At 31.9% G+C, this 25,888-nt stretch overlaps 1 protein-coding gene across 1 annotated transcript in view; it reads right to left on the bottom strand.

Moving 5' to 3' along the window:
- The window catches only part of LOC143054197 (uncharacterized), a 31,021-nt gene extending 21,307 nt beyond the window's left edge, over positions 1–9,714 (bottom strand). The window contains exon 1 of the mRNA XM_076227122.1: positions 9,412–9,714. The gene's annotated coding sequence lies outside the window, so the exon portion shown is untranslated. The remainder of the gene's footprint in view (positions 1–9,411) is intronic.
- Between the last annotated feature and the right edge of the window lie 16,174 nt (positions 9,715–25,888).

The following is a 25,888-nucleotide window of genomic DNA, read 5'->3' as shown; positions in this document are numbered from 1 at the left end:
TTCATAAAGTCTGTTTGTTATAGATTTTCATACCTTAGACATGCAAGGATTATTGATTTTTGTAACAATTTTCCAACTAAATAATTAGCATGAAAGAAATTTTCTGTTTCTTTTCACACGTCTATGTTGAAATTATTTAATTATTCACAAATTGCTGGCTTTCTTAACCGCATTTTGTTGTTCAAATCCTCATGTAGTCTTACGTGTAATCTTATATTAATATGTTAAATAATTGTTTAGACATATGGATTTTGCAGTAAATAATATGGTTTCATGGATTAGAATAGCTACGCTTTTGATGCAAATTTTCAAATGAATATCGATATTTGCAAAATCTATTATCTACATGATTTACATGAATATATAACCTTCATTATATTTTATCGATATGTGTTTGAAAACGTTTCTATATTTCTGTATCCATATAAGATTGATATATTGTAATCCGATCTGTCATTAGAGATCAACCCTCGTTGACGACAAAATTTTCGTTCTTTCTCGATAGTGAAATATTTAAAAATAACAATATCAAAATGCATTTTAAAGTTTAAACATTAAACTTACTGCGGCGGGTATATATCACAATCAACCAAATGAGGGAGGGATAAAAGAGGGGGATGATAGATGCATGGATTGTTGGCTATTTTTAACGTCCAGTGGCAACTTAAATGGACCTCCAGTCCAAGAAGATACCATTAGTGGTATATAATTAAACTAAGAAGATTCCATTAGTAATGAACTATCAGTCCAAGAATGTACTATTATTATTGTTTGACTCTCCGTTCAAAATGGTACCGTTATCGCTGATTAATCAGTCCTAGAAGGTGAGATTTAGTAGTTGACCATATACATATAAGAAGGTACCATTAGAGGTGGACTATCAGTCCAAAAGAATACCATAAGTGATTAATCTCTTCTCCAAGAAAATACCAATGATGGTGGATTGTCAATCTAAGACGGTACCATTATTGGTGTACTATCAGTCAAAGAAGTTTCCATTATTGGTTGACTATTAGTCAAAGAAGTTTCCATTATTGGTTGACTATCAGTCAAAAAAGTTTCCATTATTGGTTGACTATCAGTCAAAGAAGTTTCCATTATTGGTTGACTATCAGTCAAAGAAGTTTCCATTATTGGTTGACTATCAGTCAAAAAAGTTTCCATTATTGGTTGACTATCAGTCAAAGAAGTTTCCATTATTGGTTGACTATCAGTCAAAGAAGCTTGCATTAATGGTTGACTATCAGTCAAAGAAAGAACCTGATTGTTCTGCACTACAAGATGAGATCTTTCGAAGAAGTTTCCATTTGTATAGGATTTCAGTCTGAAAATGTATCATTATCAATACCAGTCTTAGAAGGTACTACAATTAAGGTTGGAATATCAGTCCAAGAAGATACAATTAAGGTTGGAATATCAGTCCAAGAAGATACAATTATAGTTGGAATATCAGTCCAAGAAGATACAATTATGGTTGGAATATCAGTCAAAGAAGATACAATTATAGTTGGAATATCAGTCCAAGAAGATACAATTAAGGTTTGAATATCAGTCCAAGAAGATACAATTATGGTTGGAATATCAGTCCAAGTCAAAGAAGATACAATAATGGTTGGAATATCAGTCCAAGAAGATACAATTATAGTTGGAATATCAGTCCAAGAAGATACAATTAAGGTTGGAATATCAGTCAAAGAAGATACAATTATGGTTGGAATATCAGTCCAAGAAGATACAATTATAGTTGGAATATCAGTCAAAGAAGATACAATTATAGTTGGAATATCAGTCCAAGAAGATACAATTAAGGTTTGAATATCAGTCCAAGAAGATACAATTATGGTTGGAATATCAGTCAAAGAAGTTTCCATTATTGGTTGACTATTAGTCAAAGAAGTTTCCATTATTGGTTGACTATCAGTCAAAAAAGTTTCCATTATTGGTTGACTATCAGTCAAAGAAGTTTCCATTATTGGTTGACTATCAGTCAAAGAAGTTTCCATTATTGGTTGACTATCAGTCAAAAAAGTTTCCATTATTGGTTGACTATCAGTCAAAGAAGTTTCCATTATTGGTTGACTATCAGTCAAAGAAGCTTGCATTAATAATTGACTATCAGTCAAAGAAAGAACCTGATTGTTCTGCACTACAAGATGAAATCTTTCGAAGAAGTTTCCATTTGTATAGGATTTCAGTCTGAAAATGTATCATTATCAATACCAGTCTTAGAAGGTACTACAATTAAGGTTGGAATATCAGTCCAAGAAGATACAATTAAGGTTGGAATATCAGCCCAAGAAGATACAATTATAGTTGGAATATCAGTCCAAGAAGATACAATTATGGTTGGAATATCAGTCAAAGAAGATACAATTATGGTTGAAATATCAGTCCAAGAAGATACAATATCAGTCCAAGAAGATACAATTATGGTTGGAATATCAGTCAAAGAAGATACAATTATGGTTTGAATATCAGTCCAAGAAGATACAATTATAGTTGGAATATCAGTCCAAGTCAAAGAAGATACAATTATGGTTGGAATATCAGTCCAAGAAGATACAATTATAGTTGGAATATCAGTCCAAGAAGATACAATTAAGGTTGGAATATCAGTCAAAGAAGATACAATTATGGTTGGAATATCAGTCCAAGAAGATACGATTATAGTTGGAATATCAGTCAAAGAAGATACAATTATAGTTGGAATATCAGTCCAAGAAGATACAATTATGGTTGGAATATCAGTCCAAGAAGATACAATTATAGTTGGAATATCAGTCCAAGAAGATACTATTATGGTTGGAATATCAGTCCAAGAAGATACAATTATGGTTGGAATATCAGTCCAAGGAGATACAATTATAGTTGGAAATATCAGTCCAAGAAGATACTATTATGGATGGAATATCAGTCCAAGAAGATACAATTATAGTTGGAATATCAGTCCAAGAAGATACAATTATGGTTGAAATATCAGTCCAAGAAGATACAATTATAGTTGGAATATCAGTCCAAGAAGATACAATTAAGGTTGGAATATCAGTCAAAGAAGATACAATTATGGTTGGAATATCAGTCCAAGAAGATACAATTATAGTTGGAATATCAGTCAAAGAAGATACAATTATGGTTGGAATATCAGTCCAAGAAGATACAATTATAGTTGGAATATCAGTCCAAGAAGATACAATTAAGGAGGGAATATCAGTCCAAGAAGATACAATTATAGTTGTCTACATTCAAGAAAGTATTACCATCCGTTAAATCTCCTAATTTTTTTTATACTGCCATGGTTTAGGTAATTCATTGTCTTCAAAAAGAGACCAATGACAATCGACAAACATAAACTCGGTAATACTAACAATCACCATGGCCAAACATATAAACAATAACAAACTTTTTCAAAACATTACGCAATAAACCAAAGATAGGGTATTAAAAACCTCTTTAAAAATCTGGAGTGAACTCAGGTGCTCCCGAGTAGTTCATATATAAGTTTCCATTCTATAAATTATGTATTTAATCGATTGAGTGATTGTTGATGTTTTAACACCACTTTTTAGCGCCACTTTTGGGCTATTTCATGGAGGACAGTTTTTATGGGTGGAGAAAGCCGAGGTGTTCGGAGAAAACTAACAACCTTTGATAGGAAAACTGACAATCCTAGTCAATTAAGATTGGAGTCGAGTACACCCGAACGAGCGGACTTCGAACTCACAACCGCAGTGTTGACTGGTTAGGGATTACAGAACTACTTCAGACCACTTGGCCACCGAGCCCCCTCCATTACTATGTATTTGAACATAAACCTTTGTTTTAAAACCGGTATTGATATTATTTCTATGTCCTTTGATTTTTGTGTTTAAATAGTTTTACACATTTGGCTGTCATTTTAATAATCTAAATTTTCAAACAAAAAGCCAAATTCATACTGATGTATTAGTATAATGTTTACTTTGATTGTGTGATACAATGAAAATAAAATCACTATAGATTTAACTAATGGAGATAAAATGACATGTTTCCTCTACTCTTTATCAAACTTTAGGTTAAAAAGCTCAATACATGTAGTTAATGATAAACGAACTTATTTGTCTATTTGTATTTAAGATACCATGGCTTGGTTACAACTGATCGATACAAAACCAAACAATCTTTACATGTGTAGCTGAGAGTGTGATAGATCAGATTATTACCCCGAAATAACATGAATAACATGGTCAACTGAGGAGAAACTAAGGTTAACAATGTCTTTTCAAAGGTTAACAGTCTGTTCTATCACCCTCTCAGATATGTTTTTTTTTTTTAATTTTTTACACTAAATGTTCTGTAATAACTGTCTACAAATTTTCAAATTATACGAAACACACAGTCTATGTCGTCTTGTAAATAACAACTGTTCGTCTTCAATAAAGCGCACACCTTAATCAAGCGTCACCGTGAAGAGTATTTGCCATGGATAGAGTAAATTGTCTCTGTCGTATTAACCAATCAAAGTTTGACATTTTTTGACATGAAGTATAAAGTATAATATAATGTTTCGCAAGTACCGTACGATAAGGACCATGGGATGATTTTTTTACTCATTTTTTATAAATAAAAGGAGATGTGTAGATTATGTCACAGAGACAGCAAACCAACATCAGAACAGTTAACAGATACATTTATAGAAGTTAACTAAGTACGGTCTATATCAATAAAAATTGTCTTCACACTATGTCAAGTTTCGTGAATAGCTAAGAATACTTTGAAATCAATTTAACAGCGATTATCAAAGATCGACAAACAATTCTCAAATTTTCTATGTGTCAAAAAAGTATTGTGATATAACAAAAACAATCAAAAGGAAACCAGCGAAGGAGTTATTGGCTTTAGACAGTTATATGAACATGTGACGGGGTTAAACTAGTTAATTAATATATTTCAACGAACTTCCTTTTTAATTTTGATCGTGGAACTGGGACTATTTTACTAATATATAATATCCCGGTGTGGAATAACAAAAGATGCATGTGAGAACTATAATAGAATTAGAATTGTATTTTCAATTTAATTAAAAAATGTGACTTGACTCTCAGCTATAGATCTGTGTTTTTATGTCCATACAATGATATTTTAATTTTATATTTTGCATGATTACCATTCAAAATTTCAATAACAACTGAATAAAACATACCATTAACTGATTGATCATGGTCCTAATGAGGCTTGAAAATTCAAGCAATTTAAATCTTAAATCAGTTATGGCAATGCTTTCGACAAGTCAAAGTTCTTTGCGGTATTCAAAATGTTTCTTTTTTTCTTTTGTGAATTAGTCTCAGAGTCTTTATGTTAATTATTATAATTTGGAATGGAAAGACTTTTCATTGAATTCATTTGAATCAAATCAGGTACGAATCAGTGCTATGCTTATTAAAGATATCTACATTTCATATTAATGAAAAGCTTGATACAGACGAATGAATACTTATGATATATCATACATAACTAAGTACTGGGGTCAATAACTTGAAAAATGCACCGCTACATTCTACTTAAGGATGTACTTAGGTGAGGTTAGGTAAAAATTAAGAAATTAAGAAATTAAAATTGATACTATAAGTTTGTAGAGCATCAATTAAGGATAAAGATAAGCTAAAATTATTGATAGGTCATGGACCTCCTTTTCGAGATATTCGAGATTTAAAATATGGCGGGAAAAGGCTGACTCTGACTTTTACCTTATATTTGCATTGGTATTATTTGGGTCTCAAAACAGAAGAAAGAAAATCAAGAATCCTATAAAATTTTGGTAAATGACATTTCATGAGCTATGAAGTCTTTTTATGAAAAAATAAATGGGTGTTTTGGGGCAAAATATTTTACATTGTATTGTATGGAAAAACACCGAGGAGTACGAAATATCTGACACAAATTCCAAAACCTCACCCAAGCACATCCTTAATTAACTTATCCGATAGATACTGGGCTTAAAATGTTGTACGTCAAACGCGCGTTTCGTCTAGAATGACATTGTACAACATATATTGTTTTTCTTTCATTGACGGATTTTGCCACCGTAATAAACCAACTGATTTTAGAGGATGATTTATTTTGTTTTTAACCAGACGTGTTAGTAAACTTCACAGCGATTTAGTTTCGCAATTTTGCAATGTATTTGAAGTAATTAATTGATCAAAGATTTACATATTCGCGACGATTTTTATTCGCGTTATTTTCTACTCGCGAACGTTGCAAAAATAAGTTAGCTACATATGTTTTCCTTTAAATTTCTCCATTATTTGTTGGTCATGTTCCTTTAGCTTCTGATTGTAGAGTGTAAATTTCGCACGTGGCTCGATATACGCGTGTTTGTAATAACGTCTTATATTTAAATGAAACATACAATTTTCATTTATTAATTTCAGCAGAGAGATATAATATCCTATATTTGTCAAAAAATAAAAATATTAATCTTCATTGAAGTATGATTTCACCAGCAGAAACGCCCCCTGTTTACGGCAATATCATTTATAAATCTAACAAATTTAGGAACTGTACACCATATCATTTTACAATGATTATGTAATTATACTGTTAGTGTTGTTCAGTAATTGTGTACCTCAGGTTTTTGTTAAAGATAAACATCGATTCTTGCAAGCTTAGTTTGTTGCAACATCGACATACACTTTTTTAGCATTGATATTATGTACATGTTTGTTCTATGAATTGTACAAGATTGTATTTTCACTGTTTAAAACGTTGTCATAATTATCAAATTTGCTCTGTTGCAGTCTTTCATAAAATATATCAGCAGGTAATACTTTAAGGTCGTTTTAAGACAATGTATATATTCTTTGATACGTTTTATGTATTTACCAATATGTTTTTTGTTTTGTATTTTACTCTAAAAGTTTCATAATTTGTTAATATATTGTACCTTTATTGTAACACGAGTTGTACATGTTGTAACAGAATTTTTTGTAATTAAAAAAACATAACATTAAATGTGATTCACAGAAACCTTAAAATTTGTATTTGTTTAAAAGACTTCATTCTTAAAATACTGTTAAGATATTTTCCCTTCCACAGATAAAATCCTTTGATTCGACAACCACATTAACAAATATTAAGGGGCGATAACCACGACATTTCCCACAGACTTGTCAACAAGTGCAAACATTCAAAAGCCAATAGATTTAAACTATAGATTTCAATACCTGTACATTTATCCCAGCACGATAAAATTTTACCAATAGTTTATGTAAAGAAGACTAAAGTTCTTGTGTGTATAGATTTACACAATTGACAAGAAAGCACAAAGATGTGTTAGATAATCGCTATTATATACATCCATGACCCCACGTGTCACGTTACAGAAAACGATTTAAATAGTGATAATGTACTTGTGCTACTAATTTATTATGCATTGATAATGTCACTTTACGAGTTAGTATGCTTTTAATTTTGATAAATATTTATTTATTAATGCATATTAAATGTTTGAATATATTCATCATTATAAATTGAAGAATGGTTCTTTGTGATTTGGTGCAAAGCCATGACGCAAACAATCTGAACATAAAAGTATTGAAAAATGTTGACGGATACAAAACATGATTACGATTATCAAATCAGAAGCAATGACTTATCCCCCTTTATCAGAGTAACGTCATATACAATCAGTAAGTTTGCAGGACTTTGCTGCTGTTGCTGATGCAGCTGAAGATGCTTGTGTTTACTGTCTATCAGTGAATGTGATGCATATGCAAGACTAGAACATGAAACCTCCTTTGATCTGGATCTCCATGCTGAGATGGTTTAGAATGTGCTAGTCTAGATCTAGTTTAACTTAAAGGCAAACGTCCGTTTGATGATATGTCAACATACTTGAACAAATTACTACGACTACTAGACCATGTCGTACTTGATCTTACTCCTTGATGCCACGTACCTAGGGAAGAAGCAGCAAATACCAATTTTCAAGTCTTAGGCTTTATACATCTTGGGATCGATCCCACGACCTCCTGTACTCTAGGCGAACGCGCTACCACGATACAACCAAATCGAGGAAATACTTTTAAAGGTTTTAATAGAGAGATCAAAGGTTATGGGAGCATATCCAGAATGAAAAGCTAGGAAGAAAGAGCTTGTCATCCATGGCAGGCAATCGTCTATAGGAGGGGAAATCCAGACAACCAAAATCCATCCTGATAGTAGGTTTCTAGCATGGCTAATCACCAGGCAGTGTAAAAAGAAGCTGATTACGGAAACGACTCAAAGGGAAGCACTGAATAGAGTGAACGAGGTCATACGTCTTACAGATAACCCAATGAATGTGTTTAGTGAAAGCAGAAATGCAGCTAGGGACAAGGAGTGTGGACTCCTAACACCAAAGTAAGGAGATGAGGTATGATATCTAATGAGACAACTATCCACCAAAAGTTCGAATGAAGAGGATTTATGTAATTATACATGTTTTAGAATAGAGGGCCACTCTTTTTATTATTTTTTTATGCATATTCCGTATTTAGTATCAAGTTGTATTTGAGTATTTTGCATGTTTTCTTTGTTTCACTATTAAACCGGAAGACATATAAATAAATATCAGGTCAAACTTATTAACATCGGTTCAAACTTCATAGCAGCGTTAATATGTCCGGGTCAAAGTTATAAAGGCAGGGTCAATATATTTGACGTCACAAAGCTGTGATACACATAGCTTATCGGGTTTTCTACAAATTGATATCGTAAAATATCACCTGCTCGACACAATGTGAAACATTTTATCCCGTTCGCTATGCTTACTCGCCATCGTGGCTCGCAGTTGAAATTTTTCGATATCAATGTGAAAATTTTGATTATCTATTTATCGTTCTACTACTGGTCTTTTCACCCTCCTCAAGACAGTTTTTCACTTGACAAAAAGCAAGCTTGAAAACGTCTCCTCACATATTGTGACGTCGCTGATAACTTCTTCTCAGACATTGTGACGTCGCTGATAATGCCTGCTCTCGTCTGAAAGCGCTAGCCGTGATACGATAATTACAAAGCGACTGAGCTGGATGAAATAGGCGTAGGGAAGGACGATTTTCAATTTTATCAAGAGCTAAGCAGAGTGATATAGACAAGTGGGACTAGTTATCAAAGGTACCAGGATTATAATTTAATACGCCAGACGACAACTAATAAGCCTGGTTATTTGTTTCACTACCAATTCAATGATTTTGATAATTGAACACCAAACAGTGGCGGATCCAGGGTGGTCCGGGGGGATTGTACCCCCCTTTTTTTTGAACGATCAATGCATTTGAATGGGGACATTTGGTTGGAACCTACCCCCTTTATCCTGGGCTTGGAACCCCTCTTTTTAAAATGGCTGGATCCGCCCCTGCAAAATATGTAACCAACATAAATGACAACACTCACCTCTGTATACATGGTTCCAGGAGTTCCATTTAGACAGACATTCGTGTGTAATGGAAATCCGTCAATCATAAGATCCATCCAAACATGTAATAATGTTAACGTTCAATGTATAAACACGACCCATTAGGTGTATATGTATGCACACTAAAGTACACTACAATGTACATACATGATATATCGTTGACAAATGTTTTGTATGTTCCGTGTATTAACAAGCATATAAAGTTATATTGGATTTCGATTTATAATATTTTCACTCTAAAATAACAATCTTAATAAATCATAATCCGATAATTTAATTTTAGTTTTATTTGTTTGCGATTAATCAAGCATTCCGGCTTGTATCCATTATTTCGCCTTATTACCCGTTAAAGTTAAACTTAATCCATCTCTGGGATAGAGTTCATTTAAATATTTAAATCCAACTAGAACTGATATATTTATAAGTTCATTACTTCTTTTTAAAATTTTATAGATTTTAGATTTAAATCAATTCATTTCATTTAAACGATAAAACGTATTAAAATGCATTGATTCCTGACGAAGCATTACTTTTACATCCGTCTCAAAGCAATAACTATGGTTGAAAATGCTAGGGTTGTTAAGACACGCGGCACTTTGCATGCAATTGAAATTATTTACTCGTTTTGTTAATAATTCATAAAGATTATTATATAACCGTAGTCACACATAAAAACGACAGTATAACATGTATAATCCAAGTATACACAGAGATTCAGAATAAGGATATAATAATTATTCATGTACACATATCTCAATATTTCAAACAATGCAGTTTTCATTCCAGTTGCGTGATTGATTTGAATGGGTGCATGGTAAATGAAAATGTTTGGATACAATATTGTTTTATACATTTTTAAGACAAATTTGATCACGAAACCTGCTTTCAGTTAAAACAAACTTATGATTGCAGTTTAAACGAAATAGTTCATAATGTAATTCACACTAGTAAATGAATGACAGTCGGAAATGGTCATTTTGATCTTTAAATAATCTGAAAACTGTTAGTCTTTAAATTGGCGAAAGACACAAAAAGACTTTCAAACGCATAGATCGTAAATAAACTGACAACACCATTTAAACGTCATTTAAGAGTTTTAGCTAATTTCATTTATCTATATATACAGCACTGACAGTGATGATAATATAACCACAAATAAATCTATCATTTTTTTAATTCATTCTGTTTAGATATTTCGTTTATATTTAACTAGTTCAGATCAGTAGCTTTTTGACAATTCAATTTGTTATTTTGTACAAGTATGTAACAACTGGTGTACCTCTTGGAAATAGACTGGACAGATCTTACTTTACTTTAATATATTTATTTGTTAAAACTTTCTAGAGTGATTAAGATAATAACACAATGTTGACTGCTGTACTTCTATAATTCACATGTTTACCAATTGTGTCTGTTTGTTTTGTTCACACATCGTTGTCAATATAATGGAATTTATGCGACTGCCATACAAGTAAGAGGTTTAGCTAGCCATAAAAACAGGTTTAATCCACAATTTCTACATAGGACAATGCATGTACCAAGTCAGTAATATGACAGATGTTATCCATTTGTTTAATGTGTTTGTGCTTTTGATTTTGCCATTTGATTAGGAAATTTTTCTCAGATTTCAGTTTGTTTGTGATTTTCTTTACAATTCAATGTTTTGTTTATGTATATAACAACTACTGTACAGCTTGAAAATAGGCTGAACAGATCTTACATTACTGCAAGTGGATAGTTGGTTTATAATTGATTGTACGACTTTGCCCCCCGCAGAGCTATAGAAAAACAGTACATTAACGGGTGTTACACGGACTCTTTTTAGACGATACACGGACTCTTTTTAGTTGTTACACGGACACTTTTTATGAATAGAATCACTCGTGCATGATCAGTGAGTTCATGGGCACTTTATCTTTCAATTAGATTTGAACTTTTTGGTTCACCGACTTATTTCCCGTCTTTTTATTGAACAACATCAATATCTTTTTTTTCAAACATTTCCAGTTAATTACTATTCACATCAGTACACTAAGGGATTAGACATTTAACTTCAATAGTGGGGGGTATTTTCTCCTAAAATAGATATTTTGGTCCCAAATTATATGAGAAAAAAATTATTATGGTCAAGCAGATGACAAATTAATGTTTTGAATGATTCCTGATTTTCCAAATACCGTTAATAGTGCTCATTGGCGGATCCGGGGGTTGGAACCCCCCCTTTTTTGTTGGCCGATCAATGCATTTGAATGGGGACATATAGTTGGAACCCCCCTTTTTAAAATGACTGGATCCGCCCCTGGTGCTAATTTAAACAAAAACATTTGGGTGATGGCGTTGAAAAGTAAATAGTTAATATACTCAAAAAAGAACATACCGCCCCCTTTATGAAGCAAAATATTCGGTCAATAAATGTTTTCTTAAATATATGGACATGAATAGTATTTTGGACAATGCTGAAAGTAAAGAAAGGATGATACTGACGTGAACATTTCAATAAAAAATAAGACAGGAAATAAATAAATAAAAATCAAATCTAATATCAAAAGATAAAATACCTATCAACTCACCAATGCACGATTGATCCTATAAACAAAAAGTGTTCATGTAATACACGTCCAAATAAGCAGCAAACCTAGAAGAAAATCATTCAACTTGTCATCAATTTTGGGCGGTAAGCTGCGATTGGATCATATGGTAACACGTGTTTAATCCCGATCAACACTTGCAGATCTAGAGACGAGCATGAATTAAAAAAAAAATCAAAGTATATTCCTGAATATAAATAATATTAAGACAAAATCCATTTTTTTCATAAATATTTCATTCACTAATGAAGTAGGAAATTCATTCTTTTGATACCTTTATATTGTTATCGGATTTATATCAGTGGCGGATCCATGTCTAAATCCAGAACAAAACAGGGGGGGGGGGGTCCAACTTTATGTCCCCATTTAAATTTTAAATGCATTGATCTTCAAAAAAAAGGGTTGTTCCAACCCGCGGGACCCCCACCATTTCATATTAAATTCATGTATTTGGCAACAAACGCGCGATTTTTACGATTTTTTTAAGGGGGAATGGCGAGATTTAATGGCTCATCCTGCATTTTTTCATCAAATATAAAGATCACAGCCTGTGTATTTTAAAATGAATTAGCCCCCCTCCCCCTCCCCGCTTTCCGTTTTATTCATAAAAATCAAACATTATCTTACTTACCACTAAAATATTCCTTAATATATTACTTTTTTACGAAGTTGCATTTTAAAAAGTCTTAAATGTGTACAACATTTATATTTTACTTGAAATGGTTCTTTTTTTTTTTTATCAAATTATTAGATTCCTGATTTTTTTTCTTGAAAAAAAATCTCGGTTGAAAGGAAATGAAAAAAAAATGTGTTTATACTATAACTTACATTTACTGCTTTATGGCTATCAAAGATTCTCAAATGTTTAGTCTTGCTTAACGTATTATTACTTGAAACGTCGTACAAGTCAGATAAAAAACAAAAGTAACAAAAGAAACAGGCCGGTAACAACCAGCCGAATAGTTTTTCTGCACTTGTAGTCAGGTCAAGGTCCTCGGCTATCGCCTCGGACCTTGACCTGACTACTCGTGCAGAAAAACTATCCGGCAACGGTTGTTACCGGCCTGTTTCTTTGTTACCTTTGTATTTTATCTAATACTTAATAACTACAATAACTAAGTCTGAACATAACTTTATAATTTATTGTCCAGTCTTTGAGCAGGGTTATTTCAAACTTATCGTTTCAAATCAAAATTAGTTTAATTGTGTTATACACATTAAACAACCAGTCTTTGGCCGTGTTCACACCAAAAGCCGTGTACAGTAAACATGTTTACATTTGGTTTCATGTTATGTACACTAATTTCACATTAAATTTGTTCACATCTATACACCTTGTTTAGCTACCTGTACATAAAATTTGTTCACACTTGTAAACTATATGTCATTTAAATGTTCATTACGTAGAACCGATTTCAAATTTCCAAACAACTTTTCTAGCAATTAGGGAACGACCATTTGACTAAAAATAGAAGGGGGATGGATTTTTCCATAATTTGATTTTAAAAATAATCGGGTCATACAGATGATAAGAATGAACAAATATTCTGAATCCAAAGTTTCCCCATACATTATAGTGTTAAATATTGAATTGGTACCATCGATAAAAAATCAATATAAACTTCTGCGCGAGAAAAAATTCTGACTCAGAACCCGCCCCCCCCCTTTTAAAGTAAAGTGGTTGCTCCTTTAAGAAAGTCATTTTGAATGATTTGCAGTAGTTTACAGATGTCTCGATTACGCATTAAAAATGTAGGCTGCATCAACGTGCTTACAGACGAAGTAAAAGATTTGCGTTGTTAAGGATCACTACATTTCTATCTTTTATGTTTGTTTCAAATGGTATTTTTTCTCCAAGGAGTATTTGGCATAGGGAGGGGGTAATGTTTTTTTTATATTTCTAATTGTATTTAAACGGCTTTGAAAGACAACACAAACAAAGAATTAACCCCACCCTTTTTCAGTAATGCATTTATGAGTGAATCGTTGTTTGAGTAAATACCAGTGGCAAATATTTCTGTCAGTGTGTACGTCCAGTCGATTCGGGAAGACCTTTTCAAATGACTTATGTGATCGGCAATGATGATGGATGAGTCTTGATAAGAGGTTAATAAGGCTACGTAAAGTGTTTTTATAACAAATAAATATATAGTTCAGACAAATATTTCTGTAAAGAACTTTATTAATAAGTGTTATAAGTATCAATTTTATATAAAAATCGTTGATTTTTTAAATATACATGGGACAATTTAAGATCTGAATGCGCGTATGTCTCGTTTTGTGTACACTTAACCTACACAAGGCCTACATCGACTATCGACTGCATGTAGACAAAACATGATTGAAACTACATGTAAACATTGAGTTTTATCAATGGGAAAGTAATTATGTTTAGTTCATGTGTGAGTTACACTAACACAACACCGAGTTTAGGTCAATGTGAACGGCCTTTAGTTTACTTGTTTAAGGAACGTGTTTAGTGGAGAAGCATCAAATTACAATTTTAAAGTTTCTGGTATTTCCTTATATGGGTTTCTATCAAAGACAGTGTAATCAAAACTCCAACACGTCAAAATCCATGTCAATAAAGGGTGAAATGTGTGCCGAAACCTAAATTTGGCAAATTTATTCATTGTTTGCCAAATAGGAGGATATTTGTAAAATTTTTAACTTGATATGACCCAAAATGGCCCTAATCTAAAACCTAAATCTACACATACTCATTTTTAAACCTGAAACTGGATGGCAAATGGTATTGTTCTATCGTAGGCGATGCAAACAAAATACTATTAGTACTGCATTCATTTTAGTAGTACTTAAAACGTACATGATAATTATGTACCTAACAAATTTAAAACAATTTGATACATACACACTTCAAATGTCATTGTTGTGCATATTCAGTTATACTAAAATGTGTCTGCTCACAAGTCACCGAGACAACGGTAGTATGCCGATGTTCAAAACTAGTTGATCCATTTTAAATAACGATATACAAATCAGGATAGACAACTATATGGTGGAATCGTAAGAACTCCACCGGAGGCATCTCCTGTTATGTACACAGTACCCGTTATGCGGTTTACACTTATAAAATTGGAACGATCTGAGAGTATATGACACAATGGTTTTTTTTGGTGGGGTTCGTGTTGCTTAGTCTTTCGTTTTCTATGTTGTGTCTTCTTTACTATTATTTGTCTAGTTGTCTTTTTATTTTTAGCCATGGCGTTGTCAGTTTATTTCCAATCTACGAGTTTGACTGTCCCTCTGGTATCTTTCGTCCATCTTTTGGTATTCTTAAATCTAGTACCAGAACCACAAGTCTCTCAAGGGTTGAGATACAGACACTTGGTATCGGTCACTAAATCGTGACGAGTGACCGTAAAACTTGTAAAGTGTCGCATCAGTAGATACACAAGCAGTTATCACTTAATTCCTCTGTTAATTTGTTTTCATGGAAAATTGTTTAAATGCTTGTCATGCATAAAGGGAATAATTATGAAATTATAAATTATAAATTAGTTTTCTGGACTTTTGAAGAAAAAATTATTATCTATACGGTTCCAAGTTTACTACACCGGATAATTGTTAAAATTGGCATCTGGTGGAAAGGAATAGGTACCCTATACCCTAATCCTACACATATTTTTTTATATACTGCTTCTAACCAATTACTAAATAATCTCATCATTGATTCCCATATTTTTTTAAAGTATTTACGAGATAATTTTAAAGTCGACGAAATAATGCACTTCTAAGAGGAGATCTGACTCTTAAAACATTCGGATTATCGTCCTTTTGCCAGAATAACAATAGCATATTGCCTAACGTTGGTTAAGTAGAAACTTTAATGTCCGCTTAAGAAATGTAGTTACGTATTTGTTCAATTAAGTGATTTTCTAACAGCCATTATCTAGAGTCATTTTCAATATTGAGATGTGTTTGATTTAAATTATATTATCAAATATCAGAACAAGAAACATTGAAGTCACGCGTTATTTCTTTCTTTTAACCAATGCGACGTGTAACAGCATCAATACAAAATTAATGTTCATGAACTACTAGTAATTGACACATCGAATTTATTGTTTTGTCAAAAAATACTTATACACTTGTATACGGAACAAAAATCTACACGAGGCATATCATAAACGTGAACGCAGGAATGTGTATAAAGATAAACACACTTTATAAAATGGGTAACAAAATAAGAGAGGCGAAATATACCAAAGGGATACTGTAAACCAACTTAATTTCGCGGATACTTTATTTCGCGTTTTACTTATTCTTGTTAACTTCGCGGCTATTTAATTTCGCGATCTTCTTATTCATTTGGTGTAGTTTAATAAGGAGAGATCCAAATTTTAAATATTCGCGACGATTTATATTCGCGTATTTTTTATACTCGCGAAATTCGCGAAAATAAATCGCTCGCGAAAATAAGTTGATTTACAGTATTCAAACTCATAAATTGATATAGCGTTCCTGATAAAGATAAATTCAGAAAACGGCTTCGTATGCATGGAGTTGTAGTGGGGTATGGTTGTCACGTCAAATCCGAATACACAATCAATCAACATCTAACAAACAAAAAGAGACACAATCGGTAAATGTAGTGATCAGACGACTATAATTATGTAATATAATTTAATTTACAAAAGATCTTAGATTGCGAAAATGTGTTGTAAGTTAGTTGAGAGTTTGAATTCTACCTGGCAGCATAACAGGTTTAAAAGGCTTATTTATGAAGGCAGTTGTTCAGGTAAACTTCCAACCTGGCAAAAGGGAAGTTACCCTTTCCGCGTTCTTAACGTAGATCTGTGAATAATCATGATAGGGAAACAAAAAAGAATTATCAAAGTCACAATAAGGACAAGTATGTAGGAAGTGAAGCAATGGGAAATCACCAGAACTATAGTTACAATGAAGGGAATACAAATTACAACAGTTGGTCATTTCAGGCACAGCTGACAGAAAATCATAAGTATAATCCATATGGAAATAGTCATTCCATTCAAGGAAGGGATGGTCGTCAGTCCAGTAATCCATTATACGGAAGATCACAAGAGACATGAATCAAATCAACGCATTAATGACCTTGCATCCACTATTGCATCAGCAGTTTCTGGTGCATTCAGGGATTTTGTGTAAACTTCAAACTAAAATGTTACATGTATTTCCCAACAACATTAATACTTATATATATATAATTTTGTACGATGACATAGAGCATCTTTTTTTGTTTCAAATGAATATGTTTTAAGAAAAACAAAACAATGCAAAAGTATTGTGAATAAAAATCCATAGATTTTTCACCTTTAAAATAGAAATATTAAAACAGAATTGTTTATACTGTCTAAGGTATCAGGTCTATGCTTTTTATTTTAATTTGGGGTTATTGTCATGTGTATTAAAGTGTCAAAAAAAAAATCCATTTCAAGTTGGAATGTAAAATGGTTTGTTTAGAAGGTTAAGTGGTGGTCTTAGGACTTCTAAACTAGATTATGAAAACTTTAAAAATTTTATGTCCTCTGATATTATAGGACTGTCATGCTTCTTCTAAAGATATATTGGCATTAGACGGATACAAATGTCATGTCAATTGTATATCTGATTCAAATAAAAGTAGGGGTGGATTGATAGTATTCGTTAGAAAAGAAATTTTGACAGGAATTTAATTGATTGATAATTCTGTTAATGATATCATGTGGTTGAAGCTTGATAAAAAATATTTTGGTTTGACAAGGAATTTATTTGTTTGTTTTTTTATATATTTCACCAGCAAACTCATCTCATACTGTTCGTACCAATTGCGACAAACATCTATTGGACAAAAACTTTCTGATCATTGTCCAATATCAGTGCAGATTTTATCTCAATCAGCACAAGAGAACATATTCAATTTACAAAAAAATAACTTGAAAATAATTAACATAAATGGAGCTCGGGAAGAAGTATGTAAAGCTAATATTTTATGCTATAATTTTAGTCTAATTATAAAAGAAATAGACACACTGGTATTGAAAAATGATAATAATAATAATGATCATAATTTATTGGATCCCAACAGTCCACTTTTAAAAGGGGTAAATGAAACTGTTTCAAAAGTATCCTCTATGCTTTATAATGCAGCTTTTGTGGGTAATGCAAAGAGTAAAGGTAAACACGGAATGAAACGTAGAAAAATAAAGAAACCATATTATGATTGGGAGTGTGAAACTATGTACAGAAATGTTAAATGTTTAAGTAGATGGTTGTGTGAAACACCTTGGGATAAAACTTTGAGATTATATGTATTACAACAGAAAAAGGAGTATAATAAGCTAGTAAAAAAGAAATATAGAAATTTTCGTCAAAAAGTTCTGAATGATATTTTGGAGGCAGAAAAACGCAATCCTGAAGAATTTTGGAAAGCCATAAATACTTAAAATCCAATACAAATTCTGATCCTAGTTTAAATATAACCCATCAGGAATGGTTTGAATACTTTTTAAAAGCTTATGAATGTAAATCGGAACGATAATTTTTCTAATGATAATAAGTTTATTGATCAATTTAACTCTGATAATCTAAATTATGACATGACAACTGAGGAGGTGACTGTGGGATTTCCAGTAAAAAGTCACTCTTCTTATGAAAGAGATAGAAAAGGTAAAAACAACAGAAGAGACAATTTACACATAAAAACCGATATGCTATCCATAGGGATGAATATCTTTTGAAACACAAAACCATTATATAACTTTTATACAACCACTATAAGTAAAGTATATCTTAAATCAACATTTGTTAATGTATGATTTTTTAATTGGCAGACATGCTGTTAATTTAACAATCTATTATTCAACATAGGGGTGAGTAAAACAACTGCCAGATTTGACTGCATATTTTTCTTTTTTTTTTTTTGAAAATAATATTTATCAAACCTTCATAATGTAGCTATCTGAGTATCCAATTTTTAGCGTGTTCCTAAATGTAGTTTCGTCACAAGAATTTTTCAAAGTAGGGTCATTTTGTCTATATGAATGTCGGTAAATTCGTATGATCGAGCACACCGACAAGTATATCGTTGGGACAACTCGATATAATGCAATCAATATGCATGACAGATTACCTAATGTGAAGTTTTTCAAAATCATCATAACATAATTGATCAACACATTATGTTTGAAAAACATGAGTCCTATATAAGACTTTGTAGTCCTGTATTATTATGTTGTCATTTTAATGTCATATTTAACAATGCCATCAAAGTGCGAGGTTTAGCATGCCACAAAACCAGGTTCAACCCACCATTTTTTTTTCTTTAAAAATGTCCTGTACCAAGTCAGGAAAATGGCCATTGTTATATCATAGTTCGTTTCTGTGTGTGTAACATTTTTACGCTGTGTTTCCGTTGTGTCGTTTGTTTTCTCCTATATTTCAGTGTGAATTCACATTACTATAAGACGTGTCACGGCACTTTTCTATCCCAAATTCATGTATTTGGTTTTGGTGTTATATTGGTTATTCTCATCGGATTTTATCTAATGCTTCGTCCGTTGCTGTGTGTGTTACATTTTAATGTTGTGTCGTTGTTCGCCTCTGATATTTAATGCGTTTCCCTCAGTTTTAGTTTGTTGCCCCGATTTTGTTTTTGTCCATAGATTTATGAGTTTTGAACAGCGGTATACTACTGTTGCCTTTATTTAAAGGTTCATATCATTTACATTCAACGTTTTATTGGATTTTGTTTTACTACAATGTAACCTCGAGGTTCAACGTTAATAGTAAAAAAAAATTACAGAAAAATTTTGAATGATATTGTAAATGACATGAACCTCCGAATTCTTATAATATCAGAATAGAAAATATGTGATCCGAATTAACCATGCACGTGTGTTAAAGAAGATTTTGCACTTTTATGATGTACAGGGGGTAAGGTTTTTTCTTAAACAATATTAAGATCCCAAATTTAATGAATTTTGTTGGCAATACTTTAATACAAACACTACATATAGGAAAGTATATGTTGAATCTCAATGTATTATTATTAGGAAAAATGTTTGACTCGGTAAAAAAAAACCTCCCCCACCCACCGTTTTGCATTTAATAATTGAAACCTAAGGGGATTCGCACTAACTGCTTAAAAGGGGTGCCGCTCCAGTCTTGCATCAGTGATTTTGTTTATAATAAACAATAATAAACAAAATATTGTCTCACACTGAAAGGGGCGGCCGAGCAACCTGCACAGCCCAGCTCGTCTTGCAAAACAACCAATATTTTCAAAACATTACCAACAAAAACCTTCAGTTGGGCAATCTTACTGGAATCTCTACTGATAAATAATGCAACACTAATGACACATTTAAGTTTTGGAATGATTTTATTCACAAAGAATGTTTCTCGTTGGTGTCTTTTCGGAGTTTATATTGGAAATTAAAAATTGCTGCATGAAAGAGACTAGCTCCACATTCCTATGCATATGATTGTCATATGTACGAGAATCATTCCATAAAACATCCGTTTGATATCCTTTCAATGCCAGACACTGTCTAGTGGGTTTTCTGACACAATTACAAGAAAAACCTGGCTAAACTTGTGCTGGATCAGACACTTGAATCTGACATCGCTATTGATGTTAAGCAATTAGTTTAAAGGGCCATCCGGAACTGTTGGATTTTATGACAGTCTTCCTTCCATACAGACCATCGCTGCAAAATAATTTGAACATTCAATTAGGTGATTATAATATTATTTGGCAATCCAAAGACAACCTGAAAATATTAGACCAACGTTTGAACAGAGATGCAAAAAAAAAAAAAAAACCAAAAAAAACCAGCCATTTTACTTTACAATGAAATTGAAAAAGTAGTTAGTTGCATGTCCAATCATCTTTTGGTTGTCACCCGAGATAAATTAAATCTAAATTTTGTAGCATTTTCACCCCCCCCCCCCCTTTTGTTTTACGGAATTTGTTCAAGGTATGGTGGTTTTACCCATTTTCAGATTTCAGTATGTCATGTTGTATATCTTTTATAAATTAGATGAATCTCTAGCAAGTTTCTACGATATTCTTTATCATTTGACAAATTACTATGCATCTGAATTAAATTGTTTACTATTTGAAAAAGAGTGCCTTCTTTTACTTTAATTTACCTCTCTTTATTCACATAGCAACACAAATCAAAAACTGCCAATCTTTACTGCATATCAATTTTTTCCCCCAATAAAAATATATATCATGCAACATAATCAACTTTACAAATTCAAAAAAATCAAGGTGTTCCGACCATTTGATAGTATTTTAAAAAAAAAATATTGAAAGGATGGCATGATTACAAGTTTGAACCCTGACGACACTGAAAATCGAAAAATCACGCATTTACCTATCATATGATGATACGATGAGGTGATAAACTTAACAATAAATATTTTACCTGATTCCTTATCATATTGACATAATGTTGACACGTTTTAGTTCGTTTGTGCTAGCTCATTTTAAACAAGCTAAACAATTACAGCATCATCCATTTTTCTGTACCGATTACCTCTAGTTTGAAGAGCGCACTTTTTACATGGGAGGTAATATTTTATCACCAGTTCGCCCACTGGTGATACTTGCATTAAAATCATTAAAGAATGATAAAGCTTGTGGAGATGATGAAGTTACACATGAGATGATAAAAATATCATGTTTAGTTAATACAGAAATATATGTTAAGTTATTTAATCTTATATTTGAGTCTGGGATTTATCCACCTGGTTGTAGAGAAAATTTTATCAAGCCAATTTTCAAAGGAGGGTGCTTCAATGATCCCTCAAATTACAGAGGAGTAGCCCTATCAAGCTGTTTAGGAAACTTAAGACTATTATTGACAAAGCTTTCAAATCATCAAAGAAAATTTTTGTCTGTTTTGTAGACTTTAAAATAGCTTTTGACACAATAAATAGAAATGCACTTTTTTACACTTAAATGGCTCATTTTTTAAAATTTTACAAAACATGTATAGAGAGGTTCAATTTTCAGTAAAGTTTAGTGAAGGGTTAACACAATCCTTCAGCTCCTCTGTTGGTGTAAAGCAAGGGTGCATTTTAAGCTCTACATTGTTATCTCTTTATATAAATGACGTAGTTAACATATTTGACAGCTCTTGTGACCCTACTGTATTAAATGATCAAAATGTATCTTGTTTGTTATATGCAGATGACCTAGTGTTATTATCTGAATCAGAGTCTGGCTTATAACAATGTTTAGACAAACTAAACACTTACTGCGATAAGTGGAATCTAACTGTAAATCTAAACAAAACTAATGTTATGAAATTTAATAAATCAAGTAAAGTCCTGAAAAATTATAACTTTAAATTTAATGAACACACAGTTGATTTGACCAATGAATATAAATATTTGGGTATTTTATTTAAGCCCTCAGGAATTTTTCACTTATGCTGTCAATCATCTGTGCAAAAAAGCTTCCAAGGCAATGTTTTGCATTAAAAAGCTCTTTTCTCAGATAAACTTAATATTTATCCACATTTAAAACTATTTGAAAGTTGTTTAAAACCTTTACTACTTTATTGCAGTGAAATATTAGCACTTAATATGTTAGTTAAAGATAATTCAAGTCTTGAATGTAGATATTTGTCTTTTTTACCATCACAATTTCAAATGAAATTTCCCAAGTATCTTGTTGGTGTAAATAAATCTGCAATAAACACAGCAGTTTTAGCACACATAGGTATGTTACCTATTGCTATTGATGCTGTTAAGGCTTCTGTTGGCTATTGGTGCTATTTGATAAATGCAAAAAAAAAAATAGTTATGCTTCAAATGCCTATAAATGTAGTTTAAATTTAAATAATGGTTTTGCGGTCAAATTAAAAAAATGCTCTTTCAAAAATAGGGTTTAATCATGAATCGGAAAATCAAAGTACGTTCTCCAAAAAAAAAATGCATTATAAATGCTGTAGGTAAAAAATTAGCTGAAAGGTATACATATTTCTTTTTAACGACCAAAACAACCTTAATGGAAACAAATTAAGAACATACAGAAAATTAAAAAAAAAATACAAATTAGAACTTTTTTTATTAATAGATTTAGATCGGTACATGATATCAAATTTTATAAAAATAAGAACAAGTATCTAAATATTTAACAGGGTAGACACCGTAAATTACCGTTGGAAAAAAGATTAAGTCCTCTCTTTAAAAAGGAAGTAGAAGATGGATATCATTTTACTTTAAAATGTCAAATTTTAGAAAAATGTAGGCAAAATCTGTTTCAAGAAGTAGAGAATATAGTTCCAGATTTCACCAAAATGTCTGATGAGGAAAAATTTGTATTTACGTTTACTTTTAATGAGTATGACGTAACTAAAATTATTGTCAAGGAAGTTAATGATTTATATTATTAAGAAACAGCCTAGCTGATAAGAAAAACTAGTGGATGTAAAAAGATTATGACTATTTTATATTTTTCTTATATAGTATTTGTAATGATGTATTTTATAAAAATTGTATTAATATGAATGTTTGTACTTGTACTTTCAAATTTGCAAATGTATCACCTCCTTCAAAACATTTAAATATAGTCTTATAGAATATGAATGTTGTTTAAATTTAGATATTATATGTTTGTAATGATTGTCATGTGTGTCTTGGTAACAATCCAATATTTAGATTTTACACTAATGAAATGATTTGATTTGATTTGATTCGAAACCTACAATGTATCTTTAGTGTGAACATCAGCGGAAATAACATATAAATTGAGATGCGTGCACATCATGTAATGGGACAGAGTATACGTTGTCACTGAAAATGTGGTAAAGCAAAGGGTACGAAATCAAAAACTGAGGTCAAGCCATAGGGCATGACCAACTGCCGACAATCACTTTGGTTTGTGATAATTACTATCTGTGTTTAAATGCAATTGCGTTCTGTTTCTGAGATACACAGACAAAATGTATCATTAAAATGGGTTTTACCTACTACTGTATCAGTTTCAAGTAAACACGCGATCTGTTCAACTGACTCCGAACCAGACTTATATGCTGGTGGACGTGTCGTCCCCGAGGGTATCACTAGCCAAGTTGTCAGCACCTCGGTGTTTACATGAATATCGATTACCTTACCCGTATTTGGCAAAACTTTTTTGAATTTTGGGTCCTCAATGCTTTTCAACTTTATACTTGTTTGACTGTCTAATTATAATGATCTGAACGTGACTGATGAGTCTACTGTAGACGAAACGCGCATCTGACGTATCAAATTAAAGTCTGGAACCGCTAATAAATATTATTGAACTGTGAATATAATTATGCACAGAAATGAAACTTTTCTAGGACAACAATCTTCTACCTACCCACGTTTCAGAAGCATCAGTTAACTCTTTCAGAACAAACAACTTTTTTCATAATAATTTTCATTCAAAGTATGTGCATACCGAAAATATTGATAATGTACAAAAAATGAAAGGACAAAATCACCGAACTTTAATAAAAATTCAAATCTGATAGTCCCTGGTCAAATGGCAATATCAAAAGCTGAAACACATCAAACGAATGAAAAACAACTGTCGTTTCCCTGCCTTGGTTCAGGCATTTTCTTTTGTAGAAAATGGCGGATTAGAAAGTGGATCCTGGTGGTACAAGGAATCTGAAATTAAAAGACACCTGTAAGTTTAAATATTAAAAGTTGCCTAAAATACTATTCAGTGTCTAGCTATTCGATAAAACCCAGAACGAATAGCACGTCATACGAAATATTTTCAAATTATATTTAAATGGCAACAGAAGTGGAAACGTATCTGTCTTGGCACATTTAGAAACGTAATTCAACAACATTGCTGAAGGATTATTTTCTTGATTTACTTATAAAAATATCAGAATGATAAGTTAAGGCATTATCGCACAGGTCGTATATTTCTATTTAAGAACTTTTAAAAACATTAAAAGCATTTGTTGTCAACATTATGGAATTTGATGCGACTGTCGTACATGTGAGAGGTTTAGTGCTTTAAACCCAGGTTTAATCCACCATTTTTTACATAAGAAAGTGTCTGTACTAAGTTATGAATATGACACTTGTCATCCATTCGTTTGATGGATTTGAGCTTTTGATTTTGCCATTTGATTAGGGACCTTCAGTTTAAAATTTTCCTCGGGGTAAGTTTTTGTTGTGATTTTACTTTTTCCGTACTTAAATGTTATGGATTTGTGAAATTTTATTCTTGTTTTAGGATACAACATGATTAATCACTGTCTATAGATATAGGTGATAAAAACCATTAGGACAATGACTGTTACGATGATCCGATTTGTATCTGATATGCTAACCCTTCCGGAGTACTTGAGATATCCCCAAGTGTTTGGTTGGGTATATGTTGATCACTCAGTTTTTGGTGTTCTATGTTTGTTTGTCTTTTTCTGTTTTAGGCATGGCGTTATCAATGTATTTTTTACTCATGAGTTTGAATTTTCCTTTGTTATCCTTCACCTCTTTTTTATTGATACATTGTACATACTTACATACATTTTAGGAGGGATGGCCATTGTGCTAGAGCTCTGATTCTGGCATCATTCAAAGTTGAATTTTCAGGTTTGGGTTATTTTTAAAATATTCTTTGTTTTAAAACATTTAGCTAGTTGATGTTTTTTTTTTTTTGAATATAAATTTACGTTGTGCGCATGAAAATTATGTAATACCATCTACATTTGTAGAAGATAGCATGGACGATAGTCTTTGAAAAAACAATGTTTTTTATCAGTGGATGATACCTTTAAAGGTGTTCTACACTTTTACTACATTTCAGTAATGAATTCTACTCGGGTTTGGCAGTGCGTTGTTTTCCATAGTTATAAACAAAATTGTTTCTGATCAGATC

The sequence above is a fragment of the Mytilus galloprovincialis genome, chromosome 12 (assembly GCF_965363235.1).
Source record: "Mytilus galloprovincialis chromosome 12, xbMytGall1.hap1.1, whole genome shotgun sequence".
NCBI lineage: Eukaryota > Metazoa > Mollusca > Bivalvia > Mytilida > Mytilidae > Mytilus > Mytilus galloprovincialis.
The sequence above is the reverse complement of the archived record's forward strand: the minus strand, read 5'-3'. Positions and strand labels throughout refer to the sequence as shown.